The sequence below is a fragment of the Arachis ipaensis genome, chromosome B8, assembly GCF_059453495.1.
Source record: "Arachis ipaensis isolate K30076 ecotype BB chromosome B8, ASM5945349v1, whole genome shotgun sequence".
NCBI lineage: Eukaryota > Viridiplantae > Streptophyta > Magnoliopsida > Fabales > Fabaceae > Arachis > Arachis ipaensis.
In genome coordinates, this window is record NC_142443.1 from 23,344,002 (window position 1) to 23,365,154 (window position 21,153).

At 30.2% G+C, this 21,153-nt stretch overlaps 1 non-coding gene across 1 annotated transcript; it reads left to right on the plus strand.

Moving 5' to 3' along the window:
- The first annotated feature begins 5,805 nt into the window (after window positions 1–5,805).
- On the plus strand, window positions 5,806–5,913 carry LOC148547452 (small nucleolar RNA R71). The gene has a single exon (XR_015898703.1). It is a non-coding gene; the product is annotated as a small nucleolar RNA R71 (small nucleolar RNA).
- The last annotated feature ends 15,240 nt before the right edge of the window (window positions 5,914–21,153 follow it).

A 21,153-nucleotide genomic window follows, 5' to 3' on the forward strand; every position in this document is an offset into this window, starting at 1 on the left:
CACAGACAAGGTTTAGACGTTCTGAATCTCAGGAATGGCCGCCAATAATTCTAGTCTATACCACGAAGGTTCCAATCTTAGATTAGAAACCCAAGAGATACGCATTTAAGCTTGTTTGCATGTAGAACGGAAGTGGTTGTCAGTCACGCGTTCATAGGTGAGAATGATGATGAGTGTCACGGATCATCACATTCATCAAGTTGAAGAACAAATGAATATCTTGGAGAAGAAATAGACTTGAGTTGAATAGAAAAATAATAGTAATTTGTATTAATTCATGAAGAACAGCAGAGCTCCACACCTTAATCTATGGTGTGTAGAAACTCCACCGTTGAAAATACATAAGAACAAATAGTGTAAGCATGGCCGAATGGCCAGCCTCAAAGGTCTAAGGACTAAACATCCCAAGATGAAAAATACAATAGCAAAAGGTCCTATTTATAGAAAACTAGTAGCCTAGGGTTACCGAAATCAGTAATTAATGCAGAAATCTTCTTCCAGGCCCACTTGGTGTGTGCTTGGGCTGAGCATTGAAGCATTTTCGTGTAGAGACTTTTCTTGGAGTTAAACGCCAGCTTTTGTGCCAGTTTGGACGTTTAACTCCAGCTTTTGTGCCAGTGGAGTTAAACGCCAGAATTCTTGAGCTGACTTGAAACGCCTGTTTGGGTCATCAAATCTCGGGAAAAGTATAGACTATTATATATTGCTGGAAAGCCCAGAATGTCTACTTTCCAACGCAATTGAGAGCGCACCAATTGAGCTTCTGTAGCTCCAGAAAATCCACTTTGAGTGTAGGGAGGTCAGAATCCAACAGTATCTGCAGTCCTTTTTCAGCCTCTGAATCAGATTTTCGCTCAGGTCCCTCAATTTCAGCCAAAAAATACCTGAAATCACAGAAAAACACACAAACTCATAGTAAAGTCTAGAAATATGATTTTTAAATAAAAACTAATAAAAACTAATTAAAATATACTAAAAACATACTAAAAACAATGCCAAAAAGCGTATAAATTATCCGCTCATCACAACACCAAACTTAAATTGTTGCTTGTCCCCAAGCAACTGAAAATCAAATAGGATAAAAAGAAGAGAATATACAATGAATTCCAAAAATATCTATGAAGATCAGTATTAATTAGATGAGCGGGGCTTTTAGCTTTTTGCTTCTGGACAGTTTTGGCATCTCACTTTATCCTTTGAAGTTCAGAATGATTGACATCTATAGGAACTCAGAATCCAGATAGTGTTATTGATTCTCCTAGTTAAGTATGTTGATTCTTGAACACAGCTACTTTATGAGTCTTGGCCGTGGCCCTAAGCACTTTGTTTTCCATTATTACCACCGGATACATAAATGCCACAGACACATAACTGGGTGAACCTTTTCAGATTATGACTCAGCTTTGCTAGAGTCCCCAATTAGAGGTGTCCAGGATTCTTAAGCACACTCTTCTTTTTGCGTTGGACCTCGACTTTAACCGCTCAGTCTCAAGTTTTCACTTGATACCTTCACGCCACAAGCACATGGTTAGGGACAACTTGGTTTAGCCGCTTAGGCCAGGATTTTATTCCTGTGGGCCTTCCTATCCACTGATGCTCAAAGCCTTGGATCTTTTTTATCACCCTTGCCTTTTGGTTTAAAGGGATATTAGCTTTTTCTGCTTGCTTTTCTTTTTTTTTTTTACAAGCTTTTCACTGCTTTTTCTTGCTTCAAGAATCAATTTTATGATTTTTCAGATCATCAGATAACATTTCTCCTTTTTCTTTCATTCTTTCAAGAGCCAACAATTTTAACATTCATAAACAATCAAATTCAAAAAATGCACTGTTCAAGCATTCATTCAGAAAAATAATAGTATTGCCACCACATCAAAATAATTAAACTGTTTTAAAATTTGAAATTCATGCACTTCTTTTTCTTTTTCAATTAAAAACATTTTTCATTTAAGAAAGGTGATGGATTCATTTTCATAGCTTTAAGGCATAGACACTAATGATCATGTAATAAAGACACAAACATAGATAAACATAAAGCATAATTTTCAAAAAACAGGAAAATAAAGAACAAGGAAGTTAAAGAACGGGTCCACCTTAGTGATGGCGGCTTGTTCTTCCTCTTGAAGATCTTATGGAGTGCTTGAGCTCCTCAATGTCTCTTCCTTGCCTTTGTTGATCCTCTCTCATGGTTCTTTGATCTTCTCTAATTTCATAGAGGATGATGGAATGCTCTTGGTGCTCCACCTTTAGTTGTCCCATGTTGGAACTTAATTCTCCTAGGGAAGTGTTGATTTGCTCCCAATAGTTTTGTGGAGGAAGATGCATCCCTTGAGGCATCTCAGGGATTTCATGATGAGGAATTTCCTCATGCTCTTGATGAGGTTCTCTTGTTTTCTCCATCCTTTTCTTAGTGATGGGTTTGTCCTCATCAATGAGAATGTCTCCCTCTATGTCAATTCCAACCGAATTGCAAAGGTGACAAATGAGATGAGGGAAGGCTAACCTTGCCAAAGAAGAGGACTTGTCCGCCACCTTGTAGAGTTCTTGGGATATAACCTCATGAACTTCCACTTCCTCTCCAATCATGATGCTCTGTATCATGATAGCCCTGTCTATAGTAGCTTCGGACCGGTTGCTAGTGGGAATGATTGAGCGTTGGATGAACTCCAACCATCCCCTAGCCACGGGCTTGAGGTCATGCCTTCTTAGTTGAACCGGCTTCCCTCTTGAATCTCTCTTCCATTGAGCGCCCTCTTCACAGATGTCCATGAGGACTTGGTTTAACCTTTGATCAAAGTTGACACTTCTTGTGTATGGGTGTGCATCTCCTTGCATCATGGGCAAATTAAATGCCAACCTTACATTTTTTGGACTAAAATCCAAGTATTTCCCTCGGACCATTGTAAGCCAATTCTTGGGGTCCAGGTTCACACTTTGATTATGGTTCTTGGTGATCCATGCATTGGCATAGAACTCTTGAACCATTAAGATTCCGACTTGTTGAATGGGGTTGGTGAGAACTTTCCAACCTCTTCTTCGGATCTCCGGATACTCATTCTTTTTGAGTTTGAAAGGGACCTCGGGGATCACTTTCTTCTTGGCCACAACTTCATAGAAGTGGTCTTGATGCACCCTTGAGAGGAATCTCTCCATCTCCCATGACTCGAAGGTGGAAGCTTTTGCCTTCCCTTTCCTCTTTCTAGAGGTTTCTCCAGCCTTTGGTGCCATAAATGGTTATGGAAAAATAAAAAGCTTTAGCTTTTACCACACCAAACTTAGAAGGTTGCTCGTCCTCGAGCAAAAGAAGAAAGAAGAAAGTAGAAGAAGAAGAAATAAAGGAGATGGAGTGGGCTTTGTGTTTTGGCCAAGGGGGAGAAGTGGTGTTTAGGTTGTGTGAAAATGAAGGAGTGAAGATGGGTTTATATAGGAGTGAGAGGGGTGTGTATGGTTTGGCCATTATGGGTGGGTTTAGGAGGGAAAGTGGTTTAAATTTGGATGGTGAGGTAGGTGGGGTTTTATGAAGGATGGATGTGAGTGGTGAAGAGATTGGTAGGATTTGATAGGTGAGGGGTTTTGGGGGAAGAGGTATTGAGGTGATTGGTGAATGGGTAAAGAAGAGAGAGAGTGGTGGGGTAGGTGGGGATCTTGTGGGGCCCACAGATCCTGAGGTGTCAAGGATATCTCATCCCTGCACCAAGTGGCGTGCAAAACGCCCCTTAATCCTGGCGTTAAACGCCAGCCTGCTGCCTATTTCTGGCGTTTAACGCCAGCTTCTTGCCCATTCCTGGCGTTAAACGCCAGTCTGGTGCCCTTTTCTGGCGTTAAACGCCCAGAATGGTGCCAGACTGGGCGTTTAACGCCCATTCTGCTACCTTTACTGGCGTTTAAACACCAGTAATTATCTCCTCCAGGGTGTTCTATTTTTCATTCTGTTTTTCCTTCTGTTTTTGCTTTTTCAATTGTTTTTGTGACTTCACATGATCATCAACCTACAGAAAACATAAAATAACAAAAGAAAATAGAAATTTAACATAGATAAATAAAAATCGGGTTGCCTCCCAACAAGCGCTTCTTTAATGTCAATAGCTTGACAGTGGCTCTCATGAAGCCTCACAGATGTTCAGAGCAATGTTGGAACCTCCCAACACCAAACTTAGAGTTTGAGTGTGGGGGTTCAACACCAAACTTAAAGTTTGGTTGTGGCCTCCCAACACCAAACTTAGAGTTTGACTGTGGGGGCTCTGTTTGACTCTGTATTGAGAGAAGCTCTTCGTGCTTCCTCTCCATGGTGACAGAGGGATATCCTTGAGCTTTAAACACAAGGGAGTCTCCATTCACTTGAATGATAAATTCTCCTCTGTCAACATCAATCACAGCTTTTGCTGTGGCTAAGAAGGGTCTGCCAAGGATGATGGATTCATCCATACACTTCCCAGTCTCTAGGACTATGAAATCAGCAGGGATGTAATGGTCTTCAGCCTTCACCAAGACATCCTCTACAAGTCCATAAGCTTGTTTCTTTGAATTGTCTGCCATCTCTAGTGAGATTCTTGCAGCTTGTACCTCAATGATCCCTAGCTTCTCCATTACAGAGAGAGGCATAAGGTTTATGCCTGACCCTAGGTCACATAGAGCCTTCTCAAAGGTCATGGTGCCTATGGTACAAGGGATTGAGAACTTTCTAGGGTCCTGTCTCTTTTGAGGTAATCTCTGCCTAGTCAAGTCATTCAGTTCTTTGATGAGCAATGGGGGTTCATTCTCCCAAGTCTCATTACCAAATAACTTGGCATTTAGCTTCATGATTGCTCCAAGGTACTTAGCAACTTGCTCTTCAGTGACATCTTCATCCTCTTCAGAGGAAGGATACTCATCAGAGCTCATGAGTGGCAAAAGTAAATTTAATGAAATCTCTATGGTCTCAGAATGAGCCTCAGATTCCCATGGTTCCTCATTAGGGAACTCCATGGAGGTCAGTGGGCATCCATTGAGGTCTTCCTCAGTGGGAATCACTGCCTCTTCCTCCTCTCCATGTTCGGCCATGTGAGATGTGGTTATGGCCTTGCACTTTCTTTTTGAATTCTCTTCTGTATTGCTTGGGAGAGTGCTAGGAGGGAGTTCAGTAATTTTCTTACTCAGCTGACCCAATTGTGCCTCCAAATTTCTAATGGAGGACCTTGTTTCAGTCATGAAACTTTGAGTGGTTTTGATTAGATCAGAGACAATGGTTGTTAAGTCAGAGGGGTTTTGCTTAGAATTCTCTGTCTGTTGCTGAGAAGATGATGGAAAAGGCTTGCTATTGCTAAACCTGTTTCTTCCACCATTATTGTTGTTGAAACCTTGTTGAGGTCTCTGTTGATCCTTCCATGAGAGATTTGGATGATTTCTCTATGAAGGATTATAGGTGTTTCCATAGGGTTCTCCCATGTAATTCACCTCTTCCATTGTTGGGTTCTCAGGATCATAAGCTTCTTCTTCAGAGGAAGCTTCCTTAGTACTGCCTGTTACTGCTTGCATTTCAGACAGACTCTGAGAAATCATATTGACTTGTTGGGTCAATATTTTATTCTGAGCCAATATGGCATTTAGAGTATCAATCTCAAGAACTCCCTTCTTCTGAGTTGTCCCATTATTCACAGGATTCCTTTCAGAAGTGTACATGAATTGGTTATTTGCAACCATTTCAATGAGTTCTTGAGCTTCTGCAGGTGTCTTCTTCAGATGAAGAGATCCTCCAGCAGAGCTATCCAATGACATCTTGGATAGTTCAGACAGACCATCATAGAAGATTCCTATGATGCTCCATTCTGAAAGCATGTCAGAAGGGCATCTTCTAATCAATTGCTTGTATCTCTCCCAAGCTTCATAGAGGGACTCACCATCCTTCTGTCTAAAGGTTTGAACTTCCACTCTAAGCTTACTCAATTTTTGAGGTGGGAAGAACTTTGCCAAGAAGGCATTGACTAGCTTTTCCCAAGAGTTCAGGCTTTCCTTAGGTTGTGAATCCAACCATATTCTAGCTCTGTCTCTTACAGCAAAAGGAAAGAGCATAAGTCTGTAGACTTCAGGATCAACCCCATTGGTCTTGACAGTGTCACAGATTTGCAAGAATTCAGCTAAGAACTGATGAGGATCTTCCAATAGAAGTCCATGAAACTTGCAATTATGTTGCATTAGAGAAACTAATTGAGGCTTAAGCTCAAAGTTATTTGCTCCAATGGCAGGGATAGAGATGCTTCTCCCATAGAAATCAGGAGTAGGTGCAGTAAAGTCACCAAGCACCTTCCTTGTATTGTTGGCATTGTTGTTGTTTTCGGCTGCCATAGTTTCTTCTTCCTTGAAAAGCTCTGTTAGGCCATCTAAAGAGAGATGTTCTTTAGCTTCTCTTAGCTTTCTCTTCAAGGTTCTTTCATGTTCAGGATCAGCTTGAACAAGTATGCCTTTATCTTTGTTCCTGCTCATATGAAAGAGAAGATAACAAGAAAGTAGGGAATCCTCTATGTCACAGTATAGAGATTCCTTGAGGTGTCAGAGAAAAAGAAGAATAGAAGGAGGAGGTGGAGAAGAGGGAATTCAAACTTATCAAGAGGGACAGAGTTCGAATTGCACCTTGATGAGGAGTCTTAGTCCTTTAAATAGAAGGATGTGAGAAGAGGGAAAGAATTTTTGAAAATTAAAGTAAAAGATTTTGAAATAATTAAAAGAAATTTTGAAAATTTGATTGATGATTTTCGAAAACTAAGATTGGAAAAGAAATCAAGTGATTTTTTTTGAAAAAGATTTTGAAATCAGAAATTAAAAAGATATTATTGAAAATTAATTTTGAAAAAGGGTGTGATTGAAAAGATATGATTGAAAATCAATTTAGAAAAAAAAGTTTTTAAAATTAAAGTTGATTACTTGACTAACAAGAAATTAAAAGATATGATTCTAAAATTTAAAGTTTGATCCTTTCTTAATAGGCAAGTAACAACTTGAAAATTTTGAAGTAAATCTTTAATTATAGCAAGGATTTTTTGAAAATAATAATAAATAAAAAAATTGAAAAGAAATTGATTTTGAAAAGATATGAATGAAAAGATATGATTTGAAAAAGATTTGATTTTGAAAAAATATGAAAACTTGAAAAAAATGTGAATTAAAAACAAAATCTTCCCTCTAGTGTCATCCTGGCGTTTAACGCCCAAATCTCTACCTTTTTGGGCGTTAAACGCCCAGCCAGGTACCCTGGCTGGCGTTTAAACGCCAGTTTTCCTTCTTCACTGGGCGTTTTGAACGCCCAGCTTTTTCTATTTGATTCCTCTGCTGAATGTTCTGAATCTTCAATTCTCTGTATTATTGACTTGAAAAGACATAGTTTTTTAAAATATTTTTGAATTTTTTTTATGATGAGAATCAATAAAAATTGCAACTAAAATCAAATAAACAATGCATGCAAGACACCAAACTTAGAATTTTGCATACTAAGGACTATAATAATGTAAAAATGTATATGAGAAACAACAAAACACACTAAACAAGAGAATTTAAAGATCAGAGCAAGGAAATCATCAAGAACAAATTGAAGATCAATGAAGACACATGCATGAATTTTTCGAAAATTGCAAGAAAAATAGAAACATGCAATTGACACCAAACTTAAAATTAAGCAATAGACTCAAACAAGAAACATAAAATATTTTTGGTTTTATGATTTTATGAAATTTTTTTGTGATTTTCGAAAATTGAGTGGAAAAGAAAATAAAGGGATTCAAAATTTTTAATAAGAGTTCCAGGAATCATTGCAATGCTAGTCTAAGACTCCGGTCCAGGAATTAGACATGGCTTACTAGCCAGCCAAGCTTTCAAAGAAAGCTCCGGTCCAAAACACTAGACATGGCCAATGGCCAGCCAAGCTTTAGCAGATCATTGCTAACAACAGCAAAATTGATAGAAATCAACAAGCTCTTGTGATGATAAGTTGAAACCTCGGTCCAATAAGATTAGACATGGCTTCACAGCCAGCCAAACTTCAACAGATCATCATGAAACTCTAGAATTCATTCTTAAAAACTTTGAAGAACATAATAGAAATGTTTTTGTATTTTTGAAAATTTTTTTCGAAAATAAAAAGCAAAAAGCTTAAACATAAAATAAAATTACCTAATCTAAGCAACAAGATGAACCATCAGTTGTCCAAACTCGAACAATCCCCGGCAACGGCGCCAAAAACTTAGTGTACGAAATTGTGATCATCAACAATGGCGCCAAAGGACTTGGAGCTCTCAAACGCGAATCACACTTTGTCACAATTCCGCACAACTAACCAGCAAGTGCACTGGGTCGTCCAAGTAATAAACCTCACGTGAGTAAGGGTCGATCCCACGGAGATTGTCGGCTTGAAGCAAGCTATGGTCATCTTGTAAATCTCAGTTAGGCGGATTCAAATGGTTATGAAGTTTAAGGTGATGAAAATAAACATAAAATAAAGATAGAGATACTTATGTAATTCATTGGTGGATTTCAGATAAGCGTATGAAGATGCTTTGTTCCCCTTGAACCTCTGCTTTCCTATTGCCTTCTTCCAATCATTCATACTCCTTTCCATGGCAAGCTTTATGTTGGGCATCACCGTTGTCAATGGCTACATCCCGTCCTCTCAGTGAAAATGGTTCTGATGCTCTGTCACAGCATTGGCTAATCAGCTGTCAGTTCTCGATCATGTCGGGATAGGATCCATTGATCCTTTTGCATCTGTCACATACCCCACAATCGCGAGTTTGAAGCTCGTCACAGTCATCCCTTCCCAGATCCTACTCAGAATACCACAGACAAGGTTTAGACGTTCTGAATCTCAGGAATGGCCGCCAATAATTCTAGTCTATACCACGAAGGTTCCAATCTTAGATTAGAAACCCAAGAGATACGCATTTAAGCTTGTTTGCATGTAGAACGGAAGTGGTTGTCAGTCACGCGTTCATAGGTGAGAATGATGATGAGTGTCACGGATTATCACATTCATCAAGTTGAAGAACGAATGAATATCTTGGAGAAGAAATAGACTTGAGTTGAATAGAAAAATAATAGTAATTTGTATTAATTCATGAAGAACAGCAGAGCTCCACACCTTAATCTATGGTGTGTAGAAACTCCACCGTTGAAAATACATAAGAACAAATAGTGTAAGCATGGCCGAATGGCCAGCCTCAAAGGTCTAAGGACTAAACGTCCCAAGATGAAAAATACAATAGCAAAAGGTCCTATTTATAGAAAACTAGTAGCCTAGGGTTACCGAAATCAGTAATTAATGCAGAAATCTTCTTCCAGGCCCACTTGGTGTGTGCTTGGGCTGAGCATTGAAGCATTTTCATGTAGAGACTTTTCTTGGAGTTAAACGCCAGCTTTTGTGCCAGTTTTGGAGTTAAACGCCAGAATTCTTGAGCTGACTTGGAACGCCTGTTTGGGCCATCAAATCTCGGGAAAAGTATAGACTATTATATATTGCTGGAAAGCCCAGGATGTCTACTTTTCAACGCAATTAAGAGCGCGCCAATTGGGCTTCTGTAGCTCCAGAAAATCCATTTTGAGTGCAGGGACGTCAGAATCCAACAGCATCTGCAGTCCTTTTTCAGCCTCTGAATCAGATTTTTGCTCAGATCCCTCAATTTCAGCCAGAAAATACCTGAAATCACAGAAAAACACACAAACTCATAGTAAAGTCCAGAAATATGAGTTTTAAAATAAAAACTAATAAAAATATAATAAAAACTAATTAAAATATACTAAAAACATACTAAAAATAATGCCAAAAAGCGTATAAATTATCCGCTCATCGATACCCTAGTTCTCTTTACTATTCTTACTTCTTCATTTATTTCATTTGCTTATTTAATGGTGCGTCACATATGGGATTGTGTATGCAGTGATAAGAAGGCGAATCTGCCTTATGGTATTTTTCTCACATGTATCTTTGAACATTTTCATGTTGATTTAATCAATGAGTATGTAGAAAACAGGGTGTCTACCATCAAAGGAGGCAGAGTTTCTGGAATCGTGAAAGGAAATAAAGGAAAAAGCTCGATGCCCTCTATGTCTTCGGATAGTGATCTTGAAAGCCGTCCTCCTGAGCCATCTAAGCTTACTGAATCCATCAAGGACGTTCTAAATGAGCTTTCAAACATGTCCAATTTAATGGTGCGTTCATGCAAAGAAGCTCGCAAACAGGCCTACGAAAATGAGAAAGCTTGGACCAAATGTAATGAAAGGATCAACCTGCTGCTCAAGAGCTTTGAAAAGGATATGGCTCACTCCGACAATGATCTCTCTGACTCTGATGTGAATTTGTCTGATGCCTAATTGTTAGGCTCACTGCTGCCCAATTTTTTTTTTGAACAATCTCTATTTTACTGCTCCTTTGGCTTTAGTATTTTTTTGAACTGTTTGTTTATGGATGACTATACTCAACCACTTTGAACTCCTCTGTTTCTGTTAATCAAATATCTTGTATATCCATCTTGCTAATTTTATTTTGCAGGTTCCCCTCTTGATGACAAAAGTGGGAGGAAAGTAGAAAAACGGGGCTGATCTGATTAAGGGGCAGATAAATGTTTTACTCTGATCTACTGATTTTCTACCAACTTTGGTTGATTTGATCTGTTGGATAAACTTTATGTTGGATATTTCTGTTTGAATGTTTTGGCAGGAAATATTTTTTGATAACAGGAATTAATTGTTTTGAACATGTTGATTGAAAGTATGTTAAGTCTTGGTTGCAATGTACTCTAGAAAATACTCAGGCATACGTTATGAGCAGAAAATTATTTAGAAGATAACAAATCAAGTTTTGATTATCATTTTATATCTGCTCAAAAATCAAGTTGTTCAACATGCTATTAATGTTCCATATGTTGAATACATTGTAATTTTTTTTTTGGAACTATATTAAGCTTATTCTAAGCATGTTACAGGTAAAGCCTCCACTGATAAAAATAGCACATATCAAGGGGGAGCTATGTGACAAATGGAAAGGGGGAGGTTCCAAAAATCTTCAAGGGAGTACTCTTAATCCTTACCCTTCTCCAATTTAATTTTTAATAATATTTGTCATCAAGGGGGAGATTGTTGAGTTTGGAAAACTTGAGATATGATGATGATAAAACATTGTTAAAAATAATTAATTACAAAATTATTAAATTAAATTTTAATTCAAATTAGCTGATTAATAATTTTGTTAATGTGCAGATTTTTATTGGGCTGAAAATATCATGGTCCAATGTGTTAAGAAAATATTCAGCCTTTGGTACAAAAATATTTTAAGCAATGTGGCTGAATTATTTATTTGATGGACAACATGAATTGGGCCAAGAAATTATTCAGCAAAGTCCAAAACAAGGTTTCCAATTGCCCCAACATTTGGTTGGTCCGAATTGAAAGAAGGAAGAATGGAATGGAGCATGATAGAGTTCAGTTACCTACTCCCATAAATGAATGGAATTCAAATTCATTTAACTTGGTTTAATTACATTAGTAATAGGAGAGAGAAAATTCAAAATTGATTTGATGGCTTTTATTACTCCACACGTTACTATGCATAGGGGGATAGAAAATGAATTTTAATTTGTTTAACTCTATTCATTGCATCCAAAGCTTTCTCTCTCTTTTTTCTCCTCTCTTTCTTTTGTTTCGGTCACTTCACTGACAGGAAAAGAAGAAGATGCAAGCTATCAGAGAAAGAAGAACAGAAGCTATGAAGAAGCAAACGGCTAAGGTGATGATGGCCCTTGAAAAAAGAACATCTACAGTATGGCGTGGTTAAGATTTTTGCCACTAAAGGCAAGAATTGGAGAAGAAGACTCAAGATTTTCATGCCTAAAATTGGTAGCAATCCGTTTCGGTCAGAGAAGAAGATCTCTGAAGTGAAATTCGTCTCTACTTTTTGTTCATCCATTACAGAAGGTAGCTACTGTAGCTACGTGGAGGAAGAAGCAAAAATAGAGCAGATGGAGCTGTCAAGAATCAAGGGTTCATCAAGGGTCAGAAATCTTTCTTGGGTACAAAGTCAAGATGGAAGGCTCAGATTGATGAAGCTTGATGAGAAGGGATGAGAGAGAGAGGTAATTGCATGTTGATTTGTATTCGGTTTCCCTTTCTTTTCTCTCTATCCGAACCGGTTTTTGTATTGAAGAAGAAGAAGTTGGCTCGGTTAGACCGGGTTTCAATCTTGGAAGCTTCCCCTTCTATAATAAGGGTGAACGGCCAAGGCTTGAGACAAGGAGAGAAAGCACAGAGTTCTCATAGCTACCCAAGCTAACAGAAATCCTTCTCCTTCAATGTGTTTCATTTTGTATTTTCTTTAGTTTTGTCTGTCTGAGTCTCATGGTGAAAAAGGCAAACATTGTGAGGTTTGTAAGAAAAAGTCAGTGAGTGAAAAAGACAGAGTGAATCCTCTTGCAAGTTGGATTAGCACTTAGTAGTTGAAAGCTTGGTAAGTGACCAAGTTAAGTTCAGGATTGGGGATAGATTCTGGACTTATCCCGGATAGGAAGGATAGTTCCTAGGGAAGAATTGGAGTCTGTAATCTGTTTGATTATAGTGAAATTCCATCATTGTTGTGATGGAGACTTGACGTAGGCTACATTGCACTTAGCAGCTGAATCGGGATACTTCTTGGTGTGATTCTCTCTTTCTCTTCTACTCCATTTCAGTTTTTGTTGCTAAGGATACATAATTGAAAAGTATCTCCTGACTGGGTATGAGACAAAAAGAAAATGTCTCGTGTCCGGTTATGAGACAAAACGCAGAAAAATCTCCCGCCAAAATGGATGCACTATTTTCTCTTCTAAGTTTATTTTATAAAAATATCTTTATTATAATTATATTATAATTAACATTTAAGTAATAATGCATAATTATACTAATTTAGGAAAATATCTTTATTATAGTTATATAAAATCAATATTTAATGCATTATTAAACTACTTATCAATTATCAATCGAAAATATTTTTAATCATTTTAATAATAATAATAATAATAATAATAATAATAATAATAATAATAATAATAATAATAATAATAATAATAATAATAATAATAATAATAATAATAATAATAATAATAATAATAATATGATAATTATATGATAATAGGACCGGTTATTAATAATCAATTTATATTTCTCTAAATAAATTTATTTTAGAAAAATATCTTTATTATAATTATATTACAATTAATATTTAATGAATAATGCATAATTATACTAATTTAAGAAAATATCTTTATTATCTATCTAGTCTATCTATTCTATTATATAAAAGTTGAATTTTTGCATTTAATAATGGAACTAATGTGGCATGCTCTTGAGGTGTTTCCTGATTTATTTCATTTAATTCATTAAAGTAAATCAATTATAATTAATTAATTATATCAATTAATTAATTTAATTAGACATTCAAATATCATCATTTAATAAATAATAAATATGATAATGAAATATATAAATATAAATCTACTTAATATATTAAAATTGGGTTTTTCTCCAGTTAATGGAAGTGAGGTGTCGATTCCTTATGAATCCATTTTTCCGCCAAAATGAATGCACTATTTTCTCTTCTAAATTTATTTTATAAAAATATCTTTATTATAGTTATACTATAATTAGTTTTTAAGTAATAATGCATAATTATACTAATTTAGGAAAAATCTTTATTATAGTTATATAAAATTAATATTTAATGCATTATTAAACTACTTATCAATTATCAATCGAAAATATTTTTAATAATAATAATAATAATAATAATAATAATAATAATAATAATAATAATAATAATAATAATAATAATAATATGATAATTATATGATAATGGCACCGGTTATTAATAACCAATTTATATTTCTCTAAATAAATATATTTTAGAAAAATATCTTTATTATAATTATATTACAATATTACAATTAATATTTAATAAATAATGCATAATTATACTAATTTAAGAAAATATATTTATTATCTAACTATTCTATTTATTCTATTATATAAAAATCAAATTTTTGCACTTAATGATGGAACTGATGTAGCATGCTCTTGAGGTGTTTCCTTATTTATTTCATTTAATTTGTTAAAGCAAATTAATTATAATTAATTAATTATATCAATTAATTAATTTGATTAGACATTGAAATCTTACCATTTATTATAATTTATATGAGTTGATTAATTATAATTAATTATATCAATTAATTAATTTGGTTAATTATATTAATTATTTGATTTGATTGGAATAAATATCAAATTATTTAATAAATAATAAATATGATAACGAAATATATGAATTAATTTAATTATTTTATTTTTTTCAATACCATCTATTTATACAAGATCAAATATTTTTTACTCATTCGCTCTCTTTTCTCTCTCTCCCTCCCTCCCTCCCTCTCTTCCTCTCTTTCTCTCTCTCATGTTTAAGGTACAATTTTTATAATTTATTTATTTTTTGTTTTTTCATCTTTATTTATACATTTCATTTTTTTATTTTTTTTATTTTTGTTTATTTTAATTGCTTATTATTAGGTGTATACTTTTTTTTCTTTTAGCTTCTGATTAACAAAAAAACGTGTCATCTTTACGTTATTTTTAAATAATCTTACTATAATTTTGTTTTGTAATATTCTATTTTATCATGTGTGCTTCAATTCATATATATATATATATATATATATATATATATATATATATATATATATATATATATATATATATATATATATATATATATATATAAAATCTTTTTTTTTTGTGATTCACAATTAATATATACAAAAATGTGGTTTACATATATATATATATTGTGATTCACAATTAATATATATATTGTTCGTGTATGTGGTTTATATGTTAATGCTTTTATTGATTCTCTTTATTATTATTTTTTTGTGTGTCTCTTTGTTGCTCTTTATTTTAGTTATACTCATTGAGGATCTTTTTATTTGAAATATCGTGACAATTTAGAGTGTATATTGTGATCCATGTGATATTTGTTAATTTGGTGTATCTTTTTAGATGGTTTATGTTATAATGTGTTTAAGGAGTTGACTTAAAATTATAATATGATATACAAATTTATAATATGATTTATAATATGCTAAAATATTAGGATATTATCATATAGATATTTTTTTATTTGTCCATTAGATTCAACTATATAGGATTTTAAAAATTATGCAATTATGTAATTAGTTGTTTTTTCATATAATTATTATATTAATCATTTACATTAGTGAGACTATTTTCATTATTAATATTTATAAATATGCTATTATTTGTTTAAATTTAATTCTATTAAATTAATTATTCAAGGTGTCATCGCTATTTTTATTTTTTAAAAATTTTTTTAATATTATTTAACAATTCTAATAACATAATAACAATTAAAAAAGACAAAAACAAAAAAAAAATTTAATGTGAAAATAGGGTAAAAAGAATAAATTTATTTAATAATTTTTTCAGGATATATATGTTTTTTTATAGATAATTATTGTAAGGCATGATAAATTATTAAATTCTAAAAATAATTATTAAGGATAAATGATTATTATAATTAAAAATAATGTATAATAAATGTTATGAAATTAATTATAATAAATTAATAATTAATAAATAAAAAACTAAAAGGGATTTTTTTATTACTTTTTAATGGCTACACGTTTTTATAATTTCACTTTTCTTTATCTCTTCCTTTCATATTTATTACTTTTAATTTATTGAACTAAATTAATTACACTAATTATTTGTATTAACTAATTAAGTACTTTTTAATGAGTTATTATAATTGTGTCTTTAGACCAAAAGTTAAAAATATTATAAAAAATATTTTATAAAAATTATTAAAAAATAAATATTTTTAAAATGTGTCCATAAGACACAAATTAACTAAATTATTTTTTAATTTAATGTGTTTGATTCATTCAATTGTATTAATTATAACTAATCAATTATGTAATTTGATTTAATTAGGATAAATATTTCATCATTTAATATTTTATTTGATTCATTAAATTACATTAATCATAACTTTAAATATTTAATTTAATTATAGTAAATATCAAATTATTTTAAATTATTTTTTATTTATTATACCGAATTAATTATAACTAATTTATTATTTAATTTGATCGAGATAAATATTAAATTATTTAATAAATAATATATAAAGTAATGAGATAAATGAACTCAATTAATTCAATTTATTATCTTATTATTTTATATATCCCTTTTTTTCCTATCTATTCTGCACTTCAGGTAAAATATTTATAATTTTTTATTTTTTATCTTAATTTTGTTAATATTTTTTTATGACTTTGTTTTATATTAATTATTTTTTTATTTATTTGATTAATAATTCTTAAAGGTATTATTATTTTATTTAAAGATCATTTAAATTATTTGTAATATTTTTATAAAAGTTGATTAATAGGTTCTTCTTTAAAATATTTTTTTTTTGAAATTTTTTTAATAAGATTATATTTTGATTTTTTTCATTCATCCTTTGTATTAATTAATTATATTAATCTTCTATTGTAATATATTTTTTATCTACTCCACACATTATTTTTTCTATCTTCTTTTACTTTTTTTAATTACTATTTTTACTTTATTTTACTTTTACTTCTCATATATAGATTTATTATAATTCATTACAGGTTCTTTTTTAATTTAAGTGATTTTTTGGATTATATTTTACCATTGATATTTTTTATTTTGTTTAGTATATTTTTTTTAGTCTGTGTTTAATATAATAATCTGTAAATATTTATTCTATTATATAAAAATTAAATTTCTGCACTTAATGATAAAACTGACGTGGCATGTTTCTGATGGTGTTTTTCGATTTATTTCTTTTAACTCATTAAATTTAATTTATTATAATAAATTAATTATATCAATAAAATGATTTGGTTAATTATTTAAATATCATACAATTTATTATAATTTCTATCAATCAATTAATTGTAATTCAAATTGAATGATTATTTTGTTACGAAAATATTATTTCCTAATCTATTCATGGGCAATACATATATTAATTATAATCGCAAATTAAACTATTTTACATTAAATGACTTATATAATGGTCATGCATCTCATTTATTATCATAAATACTGAATTAAATAAGTCATTATTACTTTTGATTTAGAATTAAATGAGAATAAAACTAGAGATACTATTTTATTTGGCTTTAGGGTTTAATGGGTGTCACACTCAGATATAAATAGTGTCTTCCGAATTTTGGTCTCCAACACATCAAAGCCACATCCGTAACTCTTTTTCCATAAAAGGAATTGCGATTCAACTCTATCAGGGATACAGAAGGTTTTCAAAGAACAAGAGAATGGTATGAATTTGTACGAATTCTAAATGTTTGAACTTACGATGTTGTTTCAGTTGGTTGTCATGACGAGCGAGAATGACTCTAATCTATACGTGTTTAAGGAGTAGAATAGATTAAATATTATTTAAGTAATTTATTTCTAATATTGGTATTTGATTAAATTAGTTTTAGAGAAATTTAAATTGTTAACTCAATTTATATATTACGACTATTCTTTTTCAATATATTATTTTTATATTTTTTAATATAATTTTTTTTCTAATTTTTAAATTTATTTTCTTTCTTGGATATATGTATCACTTTTTTTTCTTATTTTATATTAGTAATGTAATTATTAAGAAAAATGTATTTAAAAAAAGAAATATTAAAACATCACTAATTAAAAAAAAAAAGGAAAGATACGTGAAAAAAAGGAAAACAAAAAATTAAAACATCACTATTAGAAAAAAAATAATAGAGCTGGGATTGAGGAATACATATGGATATAAAAAATAAAAAATTATTGCACGATTATTGAATAAAAAATAATCATATATATAAAACGAAATAATTATAACAAAAAATAATTTAAATATGTAATTTATATATTTTTTATTTATGTATATGTATATATATTATGAAAAACTATCATAATATATATATATATAGAGAGAGAGAATTATTTAACAAAATTAATATATACGTATACATAAATAAAAAAATTATTATAATTTTTAAAAATTACACATGAACTTTTTTTTCTCTCAAATAAATTTATTCTAATTATATTACAATTAGCTCATGAATAATGCATGATTATATTAATTTAAGAAAATATCTTCATTATAATTATATCAAATCAATATTTAATACGCTATTAAACTACTTATTAATCATCGATATTTTTAATCATTCTAATTATATCAACTGAGATAGTTCTAATTCTCATTCAAGTGCAATAATTTTATTAAGAAATAATTAATGCACACATTAATAGTGACCCATTTAATTTGTTGATAATAATAATAATAATAATAATAATAATAATAATAATAATAATAATAATAATAATAATAATAATAATAAGGTTTACACGGTACATGCATTATATTTTAAAAAGATAAAATATATTTTAAAAAAATTAGGGTACAATAATCAATTGTGATTAATATCAATATCAATAATTAATTTTTATAATTATTTTTGTACTATCAAAGATTACATATAGTATTTTTTTTTGTAGAATAAAAAAGGTTGTGATTCATAACATTTTCGTAAAGTTATATTGTATGGACACAATTAGATAATAAATTGAATTTTAATTAATATGTTTTATTTTCTGCTCATATTTTTCATTAATTATTTTACTTTTTATATTTACAGTAAATATTGAATGTAAAAAAAATATTGAATGTTATCTATTTTATTTATTTAGAGTCATAATTAAATTTGATATAATTATAGTAAGTATCTAGAATTAATAATAACATGATACTATAATTTTAAGTTGTATAATATAATAAAAAAAATATAACAATTTATGTATGCTTCTTATATAGCAATAATATTATATATATTTATATATCTCCTCTTTTAGCTCTTTCCTAAAAATATTGGCATATAATTAATGTCGATAATATATATCGAGTAAGTATCTCTATTGAATTAATCATAAAGGTTAATAAAATATAATGACATAAATTAAATTTTACCTAATTATAGCAAGTATCTCCATTAAAAATATTTGCTAATTATTACCATGTATAATTAGTGTGTGTGTCTATATATATATATATATATATATAAGGATTAATAGTGAATTGTTATAATTATTTATCATCTAGAAAATTCGTACCTCAGATATAGATCTTCTTCTGTTTATTATTTTCATACCTAAGGGCTACTAACTACAATTCTATCAACAGTATTACCTATGGTAGATTATGTAATGAAAAAGTTTGAAAAATAAAGACAAGAATTATAAGGTTATGGAAAGTCTCATCCGAATTTGACAAGACAAGACGACTTACATAGAAATGATTCTCATGGATGATAAGGTAAGTTGATTATTTTTCATGATTCTTTCAAGTGATACTAGGTCTATTTTATAAATATTTTTTGTTCATACTTTAAGTTTATTTGATAAGTAAACCCTTGCACGAATCAAATATGGTGCAATTTTATAGATTTATAAGTGCTAATAGCCTTTATATTTAATTTATTTTATAGTGTGATAATAGCCAATATATTTGTTAGTGGATTTGACTATTACTATATTATTTATAATCACATTCAGTATATATGTCTGATTTATTGAAGAAAGTAGATTATTAAAATCGATTAATAACTATTTTAGAATTAATCCAATTAACACTAGATTAAAAAAATCAAATAATGCATAACATATTACTTTTTTATTAATCAAATTATTATAATTCAAATTAATTTTTAAAAAATAATTTAAAATTATAATTTCAATCTTATCACGTGCATGGCACGGGTAATTACACTTGTAATAATCTAAAACTGGGTTTTCCCCAACTAACAGAAGTGAGGTGTCGATTCCTCATAAATCCAGTTTTCTGCCAAAATAAATGCACTATTTTCTCTTCTACATTTATTTTATAAAAATATATTTATTATAATTATACTATAATTAGCATTTAAGTAATAATTCATAATTATACTAATCTAGGAAAATATCTTTATTTTTAGAAAGTACTATTTTTATGTAATGAAAGCATTATTCTCTCTTCTAAAATTATTTTAAAAAAAATATCTTTATTATAATTATATTACAATTAGCATTTAATGAATAATGCATGATTATACTAATTTAGAAAAATATTTTTATTATAATTATATATATAAAATAATCTACTTAATATACTAAAAATGGATTTTCCTCCAACTAATGAAAATAAGGTGTCAATTCCTCATGAATTTTTTTTCAAAATAAAAGCATTATTCTCTTTTCTAAATTTATTTTAAAAAATATTTTTATTAAAATTATATTACAATTAGCATTTAATGAATAATGCATAATTATACTAATTTAAAAAAATATCTTAATTATAATTATATAAAAAATTAAACATAAATTTATAATTCTAATTGCCATAAATATGATACTAACGTTCATAGTGGTAAATTGATATTTCAATAATTAATTTTTATAATTATTTTTGTACTACTAATTGCTATATATAGTGTTTCTTTGTGATTAGTGAGTCTAAATCTCAGAGTCAAAGTATTCTTTTTTTCTAATATGTTATTTTTCTTTGATTGGACAATTGTTTCTAAGGAGCTTTGTAGGTCAAGTTCAAGTCACATCCCCTCCACGTTTTCTACGTTTGTCCAAAAATATTCGAAGTGGAGAATATAATGAGATTGAATTTTCTCAATTTAGGTTCAGTTTTGAAAAATTCGTGTCAACCTTAAAGATGCAACTCAAATATTGGTACTATATTTAAATTGTCTTCTCTTAAGCTTTTTATATTAAAAATAATTTTATAACATATTGTAATTTTTTTCAGAAACTACTGACTTTCTGGTGCATTAATACAATGCCATTGAGGAGAATAAAAGTCAATTTAGTTTGAAAATTTTAACAAGAAGATAGTCTGAATTTGTACGGATTCTAAGTATTCGATCTTATGATGTTATTTTGGTTGGTTGTTACAAGAATGAATCTAATTTATACGTATCTAAAGATTATAATAGATTAAATATTATTTAAATAATTTAGTTCTAATATTGGTATTTGATTAAATTAGTTTTAGAGAAATTTAAATTGTTGTCTCAATTTATA